This window comes from Scyliorhinus torazame, chromosome 7 (assembly GCF_047496885.1).
Source record: "Scyliorhinus torazame isolate Kashiwa2021f chromosome 7, sScyTor2.1, whole genome shotgun sequence".
Taxonomy (NCBI): Eukaryota; Metazoa; Chordata; class Chondrichthyes; order Carcharhiniformes; family Scyliorhinidae; genus Scyliorhinus; species Scyliorhinus torazame.
The window spans coordinates 287,095,402-287,109,939 of NC_092713.1; the positions used below are offsets into that span (position 1 = coordinate 287,095,402).

General features: G+C 47.2%; 1 protein-coding gene across 2 annotated transcripts in view; it reads right to left on the minus strand.

Moving 5' to 3' along the window:
• LOC140427083 (teneurin-2-like) overlaps positions 1-14,538 on the minus strand; it is a 3,867,843-nt gene that overhangs the window by 2,318,672 nt on the left and 1,534,633 nt on the right. The gene's annotated exons all lie outside the window — the stretch shown is intronic.

Here is a 14,538-nt window from a genome sequence, read left to right on the forward strand (position 1 = left end):
GCGGGCCAGGCCACCGTGGGGGCACCACCCGGGGTCAGATCGCCCCGCCCCCCCCAGGACCCCGGAGCCCGCCCACACCGCCTTGTCCCGCCGTTCAAAAGGTGGTTTAATCCACGCCGGCGGGACAGGCAATTTATCAGCGGGACTTCGGCCCACCTGGGCCGGAGAATCCAGCGGGGGGGGCCCGCCAACTGGCGCGGCCCGATTCCCGCCCCCGCCGAATATCCAGTACCGGAGACTTCGGCAACCGGCGGGGGCGGGATTCACAGCAGCCCCCGGCGATTCTCCAACCTGGCGGGGGGTCGGAGAATGACGCCCCACGTGTGAAAAGTACATAGTGGGCGCGATTCTCCACTCCCTCGCCGGTTGGGAGAATCGCTTGGGCCGCCAAAGTTTCCGGGGACGCCGGTCCAACGCTCTCCCGCGACTCTCCCAAGCGGCGGGAAAGGCCTGTCGAGTTTCGCGGGCTGCAGGCCGGAGAATCGCCGGAGACACCGAAAATGGCGATTCTCCGGCACCCCCGCTATTCTGAGGCCCGGATGGGCCGAGCGGCCAGGCCAAAACGGCGGGTTCCCCCCGGCGCCGTCCACACCTGGTCGCTGCAGTCGTCGGCGGTGCGTGAACGCTGGGGGGGGCGGCCTGTGGGGGGCGAGTGGGGATCCTGCACTGGGCTTCACCTGAATGTGGGGTGGCCCGCGATCGGTGCCCACCAATCGTCGGGCCTCGTCTCTGAAGGAGGACCTCCTTCCTTACGCAGCCCCGCAAGATCCGTCCCCCATCTTCTTGCGGGGCGGATTTAGACAGGACGACAACCACGCATGCGCGGGTTGGCGCCGGCCAACCCGCGCATGCGCGGATGACGCCCGTTATGCGGCGCCAGCCGCGTCATCTATGCGGTGCCGCTTTTACGCGGGCGACAAGGCCTGGCGCCTGTAGATGACACGGCCCCGATCCTGGCCCATTGTCAGGGCCTGAATCGGTCGGGACCGGGGCCATTCCGCGCCGTCGTGAACCTCGACGGCGTTCACGACGGCGCGGCCACTTCGGCGTGGGGGTGGAGAATCCCGCCCACAAACTCATTGGAACTATGAAGCTGTCAAGAAGTAGTGAAAATTTCAAGGAACTGTCAAACTGACAAGGCATTGTCAAAGGATATTCAGCAAGTTGGTAAGGACAAAGGGTGGTATGTAGGGGCATGTTTCAGCATAATTTTGCGCTAAATTGGCATAGAGGTGATAAAGGGCTTTGAGGATGTGTGGGGCATAGGTGTTATGAGGAGTCATGGGAATGGATAGAGGAGTATGGGTTGACATGGGGGTATGAGAGGCCATGACGGGGGATAGGTGAGGGGTATACATTGACATGGATGAGGCATGGGGCATGTGTTGGGTGTCGATGGGGTCTGAGAGATGAGGGCTGGAGGGCTTTTGTTTTGATATTTTTAAAAATAACTTAAACTAAGTGCTGGAGAACACAGGCAGGCCTTCTGCCCAGCCCATAGCCCATCTCTGCAGCTGGCAGCCTCTGTACTGGTTCCGAGGATGGCAGGCCCAACTTCCAATCCAGTGGGCAGTCCAAATCCCCCTGCCCCGAACAAAAATATCAACTGCAGGTGGCCATTTTTAAAGAGCCAGGTGTTCTTCAGGTGCTTTGGGTGGCATGATAGCACAGTGGTTAGCATTTCTGCCTCACAGCACCAGGTACCCGGATTCAATTCTGACATGGATGGGTGAGAGGTATATAAGATCATAAGACATAGGAGCAGAATTCGGCCACTCGGCCCATCGAGTCTGCTCTGCCATTCAATCATGGCTGATATTTTCTCATCCACATTTTCCTGCCTTTGCCCATAACCCCTGATCCCCTTATGTTGTATACTATCTGTGTGGACTTTGTATGTTCTCACCTTATCTGTGCGGGTTTCCTCCGGCTGCCCAGTTTCCTCCCAGAGTCCAAAAATGTGCAGGGTAGAGGGATTGGCCATGCTAAATTGCCCCTTAGTGTCCAGAGTTTGGGTGGGCTTGTGGGGTTGGGGGGATTGGGTGGGGTGGTTGGAGGGGTTAGAAGGGGTGCTCTTTGGAGGATTGGTGCCGACTTGGTGGCCATGCTTAATTGTCCTTAGTGTCCAAACAGGTTAGGTGGGGTTACTGGGTAATGGGGATAGGGTGAAGGTGTGGGCTTAAAAAGGGTGCTCTTTCCAAAGGCCGGTGCACACTCGATGGGGAATGACCTTCTTCTGCACTATAAATTCTATGCTTAAACGCTTCAATTGAACCTGCCTCCACCACACTCTCAGGCAGAGCATTTTAAACCCTAACAATTCGCTGCATTCTCCTCATATCGCTTTTGCTCATTACTTTGAATCTGTGCCCTCTTGTTCTCGATGGTTTCTTTAGTAGGAACAGTTTCTCCTTATCTACTGTGTCCAGCCTCCTCAGGATTTTGAATAGCTCTATCAAATCTCCCCTCAATCTTCTGTTGTCCAGGGAAAACTATTCTAACTTCTATACTCTATCAACATAACTGAAGTAAGCCATCCCTGGCCCCACTCTCATGAATCCTTTTTCGGACTCTCTCTAATGCCTTCACATCCTTCCTAAAGTGTGGCTATCAGAACAAGTCTTCAGATGAGGTCGAACTTGTAACTTGTACCAATTCAACACAACCTCCCTGCTCCTGTGGTCTGTACCCCTATTAATTAAGTCCAGGATACTGAGTGCTTTATTGACTGCTCTCTGAACCTGCCTTGTAGCCTTCAATGTGATATGTACAGAAACACTCAGGTTCCTCTGCTCCTGCATACCCTTCAGAGCAGTACTCCTTGTTTTATATTGTCTCTCCATGTTCTCCCTAACAAAATAAATCACCTCACACTATCTGCATTGAACTTAATCTGCCACCTGTCTGCCCAATCCACCAACTTGTCTATGTCCTTTTGATATTCTGTACTGACCTCCTCGCAGTTCACAGTACTTCCTTTCTTAACGGAGGAACTCCCCACTCTTCACTGATGACCTGTTCCTTTGTAATGTATTAGTTTACAAGGGTCACTCTCGAAATGAATCATAGAATTTACAGTGCCAAAGGAGGCCATTTGGCCCATCAAGTCAGCACCGGCCCTTGGAAAGAGCAGCCTACTTAAGCCCATTAACCCCTCACCTAACCTTTTGGACACTAAGGGACAATTTAGCATGGCCAATCCATCTAACCTGCACATCTTTGGACTGTGGGAGGAAAACGGAGAACCCGGAGGAAACCCATGCAGAAACGGAGAGAATGTGCAAACTCCACACAGGCAGTCGACGAGGTCAGAATTGAATCCGGTCCCTGGAGCTGTGACGATTAATTGTTTCCAATTAAGCTGTGCCATCATGCACAGTGCCCAGTTCAGGGAGATACTTGTCCCTCTAACTATTCTCATTTTTTAGAGGTAAACTCCCTCATTATGCTTCCATCATAGTTTCAGCCCTGAATGTCAGATTTATGATCTGACAATAAAAAAAACTGTGGCAAATGCCACCCTACAAAGCCTCTCCTGTGATACAGTGGACCTGGCCTGAGGTAGTTTGTGTCTGTCTATATCTCTCAGTAATGCCTGATGGGTTACTATCCTACAACTGGCCACTCAATGGACTGGTACACAAAAAATGTTTTGTCATTATCCGAGTTAAATGTTGAATACAAGGATTCCACAATGGTTCAAATGCCGGACCATACATCACAGAATCACATAATCGTTACAGCTAAAAGGAGGCTACTTGTCACATCACATCTGCTCTGGCTCTCCAAACGAGAGTCATGGCTTAATGTCATTCACCTGCCTTTCCCCTGTGCATTGTTGCTATTCAAGTCATCATTATGGGGCTGGTTTAGCACACTGGGCTAAATCGCTGGCTTTTAAAACAGACCAAGGCAGGCCAGCAGCACGGTTCAATTCCCGTACGAGCCTCCCCGAACAGGCGCCGGAATGAGGCGACTAGGGGCTTTTCACAGTAACTTCATTTGACGCCTACTTGTGACAATAAGCGATTTTCATTTCATTTAATTTCATCTAATGCCCGCTTTCTAAAAAAATAAATTTAGAGTACCCAATTCATTTTTTGATAATTTAGCAATTTAGCGTGTTCAATCCACCTACCCTGCACATCTTTGGGTTGTGGGGGTGAAACCCACGCAAACACGGGGAGAATGTGCAAACTCCACACAGACAGTGACCCAGAGCCGGGATCGAACCTGGGACCTTGGCACCTTGAGACTGCAGTGCTACCACTGCACCACCGTGCTGCCCTATTTTCTTGAATGATTCAGTTGAACCTGCCTCCACCACACTTACAGGCAGTGCAGTCCAGACCCGAACCACTCGTTGTGGGGCTTTTCATTTCGAGATATAACGGTAAAGGTTATGTCAAGTCGCCATAGTCACAGGAAACCAGAGGCTGCTTTCCCCTTTGAGGTGGAGAGCGGACTGGTGATGATTCAACCTGAGGATCGCCACAGCTCCGGCGAGGACAAGGGGTGGGGCCTTCATGAATGAGTTGTGTCGACAGTGGGCTTGGTTTCACCCCAAGTTAAGGAGTTGGGAATGAAGAGGGATTGATCCTTATTGATATTCACCTGAGCGATTATGACAAGAATGCAAAACGATGCGTATCGGGGCACAGCAGCATTGTAGTTCGCTGTAATACAATCTGGATGAATATTTTGTTGACATTCACTTACTGAGAAAACACATGAGGAATGACTGTGTATGGGACTTTGGATCTGGAAAGTGGGACAGTAAAGTGGAGAGAATAAAATGCAACATCATGACATGATTATACTGAAAACAGTTCATGAGTTGACTACAATATGTACTTTATTCATCCTTTCTCTTCAGAATTGTCACAGTTTAATAAAGTAATTTCATGTGTGCACCATTTTGGTTGAAATTATTTGAAAATGCTCATTCACTAAGAATTCCCACAGACTGTAACCCCTGCAGAAGCACAATACGTCACAGGATGTGCAGAGGGACCAAACAATAGCACATACTGCCAGCCAAGGGATGATCCGAAAAAATAACAGCTTTGGAAGGACATAGGGCGGGATTCTCTGAAATGGAGGCAGTGTTCGCGCCATCGTGAATCTCAATGGCGTTCACGATGGCGCGAAACGGCTCCTATCCCGACCGATTCAGGGCACGATAATGGGCTAGGAGCGGTGCCGCGTCATTTACACGCACCAGGCCTTGGCGCCGCAAAAAGGCGGTGCCGCATACATGACGCAGCCGGCACCGCATAACTGGCGTCACCTGCGCCTGCGTGGTTGCCGTCCTCTCCGAGTCCGCCCCGCAAGAAGATGTCAGACGGATCTTGCGGGGCTGCGGAAGAAAGGAGGTCCTCCTTCAGAGAGGATGGCCCGACGATCGATGGGCACCGATCGCGGGCCACATCCCATTTGAGCCCCCCCCCCCCCGGTGCAGGATCCCCCCCCCCCCCCCCCGCAGGCCGCCCCCCCAGCGTTCCCGCGCTGTTCCCAGCGACCAGGTGTGGACGGCGCCGGGGGGGGGGGAACCCGCCGTTTTGGCTGGCCGCTCGGCCCATCCGGGCCTGAGAATAGCTGGGATGCCGGAGAATCACCATTTTGGGTGTCTCGGGCGGGTCTCCGGCCTGCGCTGCGCGGAACTCGACGGAGCCATTCTCGCCGCTCGGGAGAATCGCGGGAGGGCGTCGGACCAGCATCGCGGGAAAATCTGGCGACCCAGGTGATTCTCACAACCGCCGCGGGAGCCGAGAATCGCGCCCATAATGTTTGTGAACTAAATACAGCTTCTCGTTTGCCAAATTCCCAACATCAAAAAATTATGTTCCTTTTCAGTTTCAATGGACATTTAAATTGTCATGGTCTCCGCTAGCAGTATTATAATTTATAGATAGAAATATATTCTAATTGACATGGATCGGCCTAGTAACAACAGTAAAATTAATTTAACAAGATATGATAGGATGCGATCTGCCCAGGTAGAAATTTACCGAGCGACAGCAGCAGCCAGCATTCAAAAGGCATGATGATATGCAACTTTCACAGTAATGCGATAAGTAGGCATCTCGGCAGAATCAGGTGTAAATCACCTTATTAGTAGAGACAGCTTACCGAGAGATCAGTGGAGGCATACACCTGCTAATTTCTAGAGTTAAGAAATTTGAGAGAGGCAGACACAGAATGAAGACTCAAAGGGGGGAAACGGTATTATTGCCTGTGCCCTCAGAAACAGACAGGCCTGTTTTACATCTAACAGTTTGAGCGGCCAGTTTTTATATCTAAGTCTCTCAGAGCCAAGGTCATACAGAAATTTGCAAAGGCAGTTTAAATATTTTCTCTGCACCAGGAAAAGAAATGAAATGAAATGAAATGAAAATGAAAATGAAATGAAAATCGCTTATTGTCAGACAGACTTGATTATCAATCATGTATTGTGTAGTAACTATAATCTGGATTTGACTTATAGATTTATGTTCATTTATAATAATATAATAATAATCGCTTATTGTCACAAGTAGGCTTCAATTAAGTTACTGTGAAAAGCCCCTAGTCACCACATTCCAGCACCTGTTCGGGGACGCTGGTACGGGAATTGAACTAGCGCTGCTGGCATTGTTCTGCATTACAAGCCAGCTCTTTAGCCCACCATTTGGATGTTGTTTGGGGAAAAGGGAAATCTCAATGAGTTTAGGGATTATAGATATATTTTGGAACAAGGGGTACATAAGCGCTATGTAAACTGAATATGTCTTTAGAGATACATACAATTAATTGTCCCAAGAACATTGTCATGTTGTCCCTTTGTAGTTGTTGTTTCTTTAATTAAATAAAGTCTTTAATAATTGTTACACAATGATTGGGCTGATTATTCTCACTGAGGTTTTACGTAACTCCTCACACCATTCCAAAAACAAAACTATACACCTCCACGAACCTGTGTTTCAAGTTGGAATACTGTTGCAGATACCATCAGCGTGGTTCGTGATGCTGATATAGGTTTCAAATTGATTGCACTAAAAGGTCTGACTCATGTCACCAATCGCATAGATTTGGAATGGTTTCAGCTCAACCTATAGTGGGCGTGTATCACTAGCATAACAATTAACCATGACTCAGAACGAAATTGCATTCCCCACAGCCCAAAGATGTGCAGGCGAGGTGGATTGAACATGTTAAATTGCCCCTCAAAAAAAAAGGAAAAGCGGGCATTCTGAATACTGAATTCTCCCTCTGTGTACCCGAGCAGGCGCTGGAATGTGGCGACTAGGAGCTTTTCACAGTAACTTCATTGCAGTGTTAATGTAAGCCTACTTGTGACAATAAAAGATTATTTATTTATTTATTTAACATAATCAAAGATCCCCTCCCATCGGGTTATTCTCTCGTCCAACTTCTTCCATCGGGCAGGAGATACAAAACTCTGAGAACACGCACCAACAGATTCAAAAACAGCTTCTTCCCCACTGTTACCAGACTCCTGATTGGTCCTCTTATGGACTGAACTGATCTCTCAACACATTTTCTTTATTATGGTAGCACTATACTCCATATGCTTCACCTGAAGTCTACGTCTATGTATTTACATTATGCATTTATCAAATGTCCTATATTTCTTATGATCTGCCTGGATTGTAGGCACAACAACACTTTGCACTGTATCTCGGTACAGGTGACAATAAATCTAAATCTAAACTCCTCAACACAGACCTTTGGACTAGTTGTCTTCTGCCTGGCACAGCCGAACACCAGAGAATGTGTGTGGAATATGAAACCTCTGTGTACATAGAGATCCAGGGGAAAGGAGCACCAGAAGGAGAATTCCAAACGCAGAAAATGGATTCTTGTTGAAGACTTCCAAGTGCGAGTGTTGATTGGGAGAAAATTCCAAGGCGAGCCCATCAAATGTGGAGGACAGAGTATCCATGAGACTGGTAGCCTCATCAAACGCCTGGGGTGTTTTTAATAAAAATCAATTTAGAGTGCCCAATTCTTTTTTCTTTCCAATTAAGGGGCAATTTAGTATGGCCCACACAGACACGGAGAGAATGTCCAAACTCCACATGGACAGTGATCCGGGGCCAGGATCGAACCTGGGTCCTCGGCACCTTGAGGCAACAGTGCTAACCACTGTGCCACCATGCCGCCCATACCTGAGGTGGTTGATGAGAAATCCATAGCAACTGTCTTTGGTGGCATGTATCACTTGGTTTCGGAGTGTGGAGTGTTCGATCTCAGTTTGCCTGTTGGTTCACCTGGACTGTGTACTTACTTTGAACATCAGAGTATAAGATATATTTTATAACTAAACGCAGAATGGATTTGTCGGATTAAGTGCAGGTAGGTTGATGAGCAGAGGTGGTCATTGACGTGGATAAGAAATAGTTTGGTCCAAAACAATTTTGGCTTCATGAGTGAGTCACACAAATAGCACTAAAAGTATTTAAAAATAAACTTCACAGCACATCCTTAGCAAGTGGGGTACATTTATCTTCTTTTTAAAGTAACCGCTGTATTGGCTGAAAAGCTCTGAATAACAGAGCTACTGAAATAAAAAATACTTCAATCATTCTCCAGGGAAAACCTCCTGTCAAATTAAAGCGATTCCTGACAAAAAAATCATAACCATCAACGTGACTGTACTAATACCTGATTCAAGAGAAAGTCAGCCCACTCCCTCACTGCTTCCTGCAGACTGCCACACGTATTAATTTTGCAACATCAGTGAGTGGGTGTCACAAGCCTTCTAATGTTTATTGAAAGAAAACTGGTAAATGTTAATGAATTGATGCTATTTGTTATTCAGCAGCCAGGCCTACAGCTGCCATTGCTGTGAAAATGACATTAAGAACAGTTAAAGTCAGAATGCTTTTCCCCACGATATTTATTCTATTCCCTCGCGATGCTGGGCTCAGTATTATCTGGTTCCTCAGATGATTTGGACAGAAATATTCAAGCAGAATAAAGATAAACAATATTTTCAAAGAACTCTGAATAGAGAGGAACGCTTTCTTTGGCCGAGTATTGACTGAGTGAAGTCTACACTACCAACTTACAACCGAGAACAGCAACCAACAGCAGTCTGAAAACTCCCCATTGACAGACTGTGACATCATAAATGGGAACAGTGGCTATGGGGAAAGAAAGAAATCTTGCAATTCATGATGTGACTGCAGGGGGGAATTCTGCTCAGCACATCTGCTCCTAGGCTTCCTCTAACCAGCAGTTTTGGAGAATAAAGAAACACAGGAACATGGGACAACTGAGAGGCAACAATAAAGGTACAGACAATTCCCTTTGTAACGTTTGAGAATTATGTGGTAATTCAGATACACAACAGTTCCCCCTTTTTAAAAGCAAAAATATCAAGTGTCAGCTGCCGCAGGGGGTTGGAAGAATGCAATAAAAGTGGTTTGAAAAGCACTCTCCTGCTGTTCTTTCTTCACTGGAGTTATAAAGATTCCTCTTTTGTTCTCAAACACTTGGCTCTAAATCATCGCCACCGGAGCTGCTGTATCTCAATCTGATGAATGAAAATTAGTGTTTAAATATTATAATACATCATATTTTATGCAGCAGCGCTGCAGAGATTAATTGTAAACATTATTAATTATGACACTTGATATTAAATCAACTGTGAAACTAATATAAACATCATGGTGTGTAATTGTATGCATCACACTGTTGAGACAGAGGCACAAAAGAAAATTAGCGACTCATAACTATTTGATACGAGACAGCATTTTATCAACACCCATACAACTAACAGCACGGGACTTCTAAAAACAACACAGGTAGGCTGCAATTGTGCCCTCAAAGCAGTACCGAGCGATTAAAGAAGTTATCTGTTGTGGACCTCAATTTGTTATTTTGCACGTGAGTATGGAATGGATTCCGCACCACAGCAGAAAATGATCCATTGAACAACACTGGACCACATGGATCAATAGAGCCACAGATTAGGGACAAACTGCTCACTTCAACAATTTGGTAGTACAGATTGTAATTACACATCTCTCTCCCCCCGCCCCCCTCCACACACACATTGCTTAATCCCACTGCACTTAACTCTTTTGCCTCCAGCAGATTCACTTTCTAGTACGATCGAAAGTGTAAGAGTTGTGTTCTCTTTTCCCACAGAGTGCCGTTTGCTTACCACATATTCAAAGTAGCTTCAGTTTCACCAGTACATTTTCATTGTGAATAAACTTGAATTGCTTCCTCTTTTTATTGCAAGGTACAGGAGGCATACAATTGTCTGTCAGCTATTACAGGTAAAATAATTCAAACACAAAATATAAATAGCGATGCATTTTGTTACATATTCCTGGTTGCGCCCAACATGTCACAAGAGATCATATGATTTCAATGTCAATGCTGGGTGAAGTAGAGTGCACAGCTCATTGACAATCACAAATCATTTCTACTTGCAGCTCATTTTCAACAGGGAAAAATTAATGGAGCTGTGGTTTCTGATTCTGACTGTGACTGTTGAGGGTAACAAAAAGGATGTGAAGCTTCTCAATCTTAAACTGGTTAGGCGTTTAAATAATGAAAGAAAGAGATTCATGTCAACAAATTATTTCAATTAGGTAGGTCAAGGAGATCGGAGGTCTTATGACTCCGGGTTCAAAGCTCACTTCAGGATTTGATGCCTATGGAAGGTGCATTCATAATGTGCTCAAACAGGTTGATTATCAGCCAGTAAATCCTTCCATTACGCCTGAGGGCACGCAGTCAGAGCGGGGCAGTTTCCTGGTCAGCCATATTATAAAATGCAATGACAAACCACTGCGCTACTTTACCAAACAGAATCATGGGCCAAGCCAATGGAGGTCCATGGTCACCACTGCCCACTTAGGGGATAGCACCTGAAGAAGGGGGAAGAGGTTAGGGAGACCATGGGTCATACATATAAGTTATACAAGGGCAGAAGTAGATTGGATACCGGAATTTTTTTTTTCCCACCACAGAGAATGGTGGAGCTATGGAGAAAGTTCCTCGCTCATGTCGCCAGTGTGTGTTTGCTGAATATCTTCAAAAGGGAGCTGACTCACTTACAATGGGGCAAAGATAAGGGCATACAAGGAATTTATGAATATTAAGCAATATTAGCCATGGTAAACATGGTCTCGTGGACTAGTTTTGGTCAGCTCAGGTTTTGAGAGAGGTCATTTCCTGATTTTTTACTCTCTCCACATTGACCTTGCATCATTTACCTGTTTTTAGTTGCCTTTGCCCAGAGATTACAGGCTGGTATTTGAACCCCACCAAAGGGTCAAAGATGAAGACATACAGGTGCCAAAAAGAGTGCCTGCCACTGGCTTCTATGCCAGTTCTCTGGCTTCATTCTACACCGACCATTTTCCCACAGGCAGGAAGGGGAGGTGTGGCAGTGCCCTGCCCACACATGGTGGGTTGGTGACCTAACTAATCAAGTGCCACTTAAGACATTTTGAAGGAGATCAACTGTGGTTTTCCGGTCAGCCGCTAGGAGGCGGGGCCGGTTTAGCTGCCTGGAGGTGGCCACCTTGCAGAAAAGTGGAAGGACCAACACTCCAGGCAGGCTTAGAAGCCCTGCTCTCCTGTTACAGCTGCAGACCACCTTGTAGAGGTGCTCTCCAAAACCCACCCCACACCCCACCTCACCCCCCAGCAGTGTGGTAGCCCAGTTGCAAAACCACTTTAAAAACATTTAAACTTTGAAAGGTTTGGATGGAAGGTGCCTTCTTGTGGGGCACCCTCTTCCTCAATTATATAGCAAGATATACCGCTTCTGCTTTCAAGGTGGAACCTCTTGTCCAGTTTCAAGAGTCTGTCGCTGTCCTTAACTATGAGGCGACCCTGATCCCAATCATTAATTGGCCAATTCGGGGAAAATCACAGGTGGATTGTTTCCCATACAGTGTTGACTTCTAAACTCCATTTGGGCATAACATTAGGGATCAGAAGCCCACAGGAAACTCCGATCCTATATTATTGCTGCTGGGGGGGCAGCACTGTGGCGCAGAGGGTTAGCACTGCTGCCTCATGGCGCCGAGATCTCAGGTTTGATCCCAGCTCTGGGTCACTGTCCGTGTGGAGTTTGCACATTCCCCCGTGTGTTCGCGTGGGTTTCGCCGCCACAACCCAAAGATGTGCAGGCTAGGTGGATTGGTCACGCTAAATTGCCCCTTAATTGGAAAAAATGAATTGGGTACTCTAAATTTATTTTTTAAAAAGAAGAAAAAAAAAATTATTGCTGCTGGTCACTGGGTGTCATCATCCTTTAGGCATCATGGGGCAGCGTCGATGGACTCACTGTGCTGTCCAGCATTTATGTATGTTGATATTCTACATTAGCATTCGCTTAACAAGACTGAATGCTTTTTAGAATATGGGTGATGCTGCAGCTGGTTATTTGGAGCCACGCTCAAGTTCCACCCTTACCGTGACAATCGTGAGGTAAAGAATAAAAGATTACTGCATACTTTTCAACATTTTTATTCCAAAGTTATGACAATGACACACAGATAGGTAATTAGCCTAAATGAAAGTGATCTCCCCCCCCCCCCCCACCCCCAACCCCCTCAGTTTATCAGCAAAGTGGCCAGTGTCACACATCCCTGAACTAGTCATTAAAATAACGACTTCTTATTAATTGGAGAGGACCCTTTATCACAATCACAAACCTCTCTGTCGTACTGAGATACAGTTCTGAGCCTGGTTGGATGGAAGTCAGGCCCTATCAATTTATGCTGCTCGTCGGCTTCTTTCTCCCAACTAACCTGCTTCTTTTGCTTTTCTTTCACTGCCTCCTCCCCCCCCTCTCATTTATCTCTCTCCACCAGATCCTCCTTTCCCATCCTCCCCAACTAACCTTCACCGTTCTACTCACCCTTCTCCCTCTCTCCTACTTTGTCTCATCATCTGCATCCCGATCTCTAAAATTCTCCACCTGGACGCTGTGCTTAGTCTTGATTCTCTGTGGCAAATACCATGGAAGATCAACCAGTTTTTATACTTATAAATTACAGCAGAGTTTTTTATTGGAGCAGAGACTTCACAGAAATCTCATAAACTACTTGAACAGAGTTACTTAGGAAGCTTCCTCTGGCAAGATGCACTGAGTGGAGGATTGTTACGGAATTATAAACTGTTGGCAAAATCAATCCCAGTTACTTACAGCAGTGCCGTCTCCAGGCCTGATTGATGGGGGGAATTAGCAAATTATCTGCATTTTGACCAGGATTTATGGTACCACTATTTACAGCTGTAAAAATAACTGCCCGGGTCTATTTGCCACGCCTTGATTTTTGACCAATTTGCCAATGAAAGAATTTGGAAAAAAACGAATACTTGTATATGTTGGATTTGTAAAGCAAAGGTACTTACACAAATTTGGAAGATAAAAACTGTTAGAAGATGAAAGAATTAACATGCTAATGGCTGGACACCAGAACAGCTAGCGAGTGGGAAGGGAGGTTGGAGGAGTGCAGGGAGCCCAGATGTTGGTGTGAATTGTAATTGATTTGTGTGCCTGCTGGGAGCGCAAATCAGGAAGCGATTCCCAATAATTTGCCATGCAAATTTACCGAGGGAATGCCGCTATCGGGCAACCATTTTGAGCGTACGTCCCAATAGTGAGGTCCCCCGGCTGGCCATCCATTCCCCCCGCATTGCAATTCACCAACACCCCCCCGGATTTACAGGGCGCCCCCCTTCCCCCAAGTATGTGGGTGACCTGACCCGCAGACCCCCCACTGAGCCTCTCGAAATAAGGGGACTCTTCAAAGACCCCTAAATAAGGGGACCCCACAGAGACCCCCTAAATAAAGGGACCCCTGCAGCGATCCCCTAAATAAAGGGGACCCCCAGACTCCACCTAAATAAAGGGGATCCCCAGTGATCCCCTAAATAAAGGGACCCCTCAGAGACCCCCTAAATAAAGGGACCCCCAAAGACCCCCTAAATGAAGTGACCTCCCCAGAGAACCCTTAAATACAGAGACCCCCACAGACCCTCAGAAAAGAGAGTTAACTGATGTCAATTTACGGCTGGAAGCAAGTGTGAAGGGGGTAATTCAAAAGCACTTAACTCACTTTCAAATGGTTGATGTTTATGATCATTGGGTTGGATTTTCCGCAGCCCCGTGCCAAAATTGTGGCCAGCACGGGGACGGAGAATCCACTTTCACGCCGAAATCGGGCCTGGCACAGGTCTGGCGATTCTCCGGATCCTGGCTGGGGCCCATTGACAGAGGCTCACCCAGCAATCCTCCGCTCCCGACCGGCCTAGTTCCCAACGGCGTGGAACAATCTACCTATTGCTGGTCAGGATGCTGGCGTGGCAACTGCGGACTCAGTCCGCGGCTGCCCTGGTCGGGGTGATCGGAGGCCAGGTGGGGGCCTTATAGCGGCCGGGGGTTAAATCTGCACGGTTTGATGCTCAGGCACGCGGCTGATCAGGAAGGGTCTCCTTTCTGTGTGTGGCTCCGCAGTCCGAGTCCTCCATGGAGCTCGGCGTGGTTGCTGGAGGCCG